The sequence below is a fragment of the Sardina pilchardus genome, chromosome 14 (genome assembly GCF_963854185.1).
Source record: "Sardina pilchardus chromosome 14, fSarPil1.1, whole genome shotgun sequence".
NCBI classification, from domain to species: Eukaryota; Metazoa; Chordata; class Actinopteri; order Clupeiformes; family Clupeidae; genus Sardina; species Sardina pilchardus.
In genome coordinates, this window is record NC_085007.1 from 13,091,119 (window position 1) to 13,093,203 (window position 2,085).

General features: G+C 43.8%; 1 protein-coding gene across 5 annotated transcripts in view; it reads left to right on the forward strand.

Annotated features, from left to right (window-relative positions):
• Positions 1-252: 252 nt before the first annotated feature.
• Positions 253-2,085, forward strand: part of rc3h2 (ring finger and CCCH-type domains 2) — a 28,564-nt gene continuing 26,731 nt past the window's right edge. For all 5 annotated transcript variants that reach the window (XM_062553900.1, XM_062553903.1, XM_062553905.1 and 2 more), the window contains exon 1: positions 253-476. The gene's annotated coding sequence lies outside the window, so the exon portion shown is untranslated. The remainder of the gene's footprint in view (positions 477-2,085) is intronic.

Genomic DNA, 2,085 nt, shown 5'->3' on the forward strand with positions numbered 1-2,085 from the left:
GCGGCTTGTTCCGGCTTCGCCCCTTTACATCCTTATCCTTGCCCCTGACTAAAAAAATAGTACCATATGCACGTTAACAAATTAGGCTATTATTCGTGTTGTAAAACAATGGTTTGTCCTTTTTGTGCATTTCAACCGCAATTGCGGGACCGTTAAATCCTCAGTGCGCCTGTGGACTATCCGCTGCTGGTGCGCGGACTGGCGGAGTGATACCGGCTTGGACTGGGTCCTCCCGGTTGTCAAATCATGGGAGTGTACCTGCCTGGGCCAACATGTCGTTAGTTAGGAGATGAATACTGAAATTAGAGTTAATAGCGTCTTTGTGTTAATGTGATGCCAGGACTTCGTGCGTCGTGTAAACGAAGGGATCAATTCGTATCGCTGTGGAAGGCTTTCATCTGATTGAGTGTTTTCTTTGCGCACAAGATCGTCACTAATGATGGATATAACACCAGTCCTCAGCCACTGGGCTTGAGGTAAGTGACGAGAGACGCGACTTTTTACTGATCAAACTGGACTAGTGTATCTGGAGTAGTGAGCTAAGCCTTGTCGTGTCCTATATTATTATGCAATATTGGGAGCTAAATAATTTATTTAAGCCATGCAAATAATACAGAATTCCTAACATACCCTCTGTAGTGTACATCTATGTGGGGTACCATTCGACATTTCTCAGTTTACATCCCCAGTGTTGCAAAAATAGCTCAAACTGCTTGGAGCTGCAAGCAAAGCTTATATTGGTGTCAGACGCTCCAGTACTTTCGCTGCACAACATTTCCAGAAAGCCCCGTTGCGGTGCGGAGTCCGACAAACGATGCAACTAGAAAGCAAGGAGCGAATGGATACCGTACAGCTGTGTTGCCAATTCTCATATGTAGCCTATGTATCAACGACGCAGCTCGTTGTTATAACGACATAATAATTAAGAGGCGCACTGTGAGTTAGCTTTACTCTACTTTCAGATGCTTTGCAGCACATGGAGTTACGAAACCGCAAATTTACTGAAAGAAATCAACAGTTTTAGTTTCAGGGATCGACATAGGCGTTGTTGACATTATAGTAAATAGGCTACTGATTACTACTATGGCGGAATTGTAGCCTAGTGTTCAAATTTTTAACTTGAAAAGGTTAGGCATTCAGAGCCGTTATTACTGCACCAGCCCAACTATCACTAATACATTACACTTCAGTGGCGTACATCATGACTTTAATATAGCCAAGAACATGCCGCCCACCCTACTGTTTTGCGCGCCTTATTTACGCTTGCGATGGCTTGACCAACGGACCCCAGCCTCTAGGAGTTTGTGGCTGTTGTGATGCAAAGCACTACTGTTTATTTGTGTGTGAGGATATGCCATGGCTCACGTACACAACCTAAAAGTAGCACTGCTCTAACTTTTATTTGTAAAGAATGTGAGTCATTTAGTTGTGCATAGGCTACATACACGGAACTAAGTGCTGTCTTGGGAGGACACATTGTGGATGCCATCTGCACGTACAAAGACGTCACATTGTAATATCGATGCCGGAAGTTGCTTTTGAGATGACAATCTGTCTAAAACATCCTGAGGTCCGCTCCAACAAAATGTAAATTAAATGTGAGTTCTTTGTGCGCAGTCTAAGCTTCCCATGCGCGCACATAAATATGCTCTTGCGTTTGGTGTTTACAAATACTTCAGAGTGTTGTTTTTACAATAACGTAAACAACCCACACACAGTAGTCTATCTACGATTCATCTACGAACCTTGAAAGTGATCTCTCCACCAAGCCTCTGTCATATGAACCTCAAAAGGAGAGAGGCACCACCATTTGTTGGACACCAAATGGTGTACGTTAACACTTGCGTTGCAATCACAGCTTGCACAGTGGTCGCAATCACTCACAGCTTGCTTTATCTGCAAATGATCAGCCTGCAGCCTGTCCACAGGTCGTGCAAATTGAAAGACCATGGCGGTTCTTTCGGGTTGTGCTTTTTAAAACATGAGTTTGTAGTTTTGCAGAATGCTGGCATGAACTGCAGGTGTTATGTGTCTTGTTGCTGGCATCAAGACACATGAATAACATCTCAACCAACCATCACACAC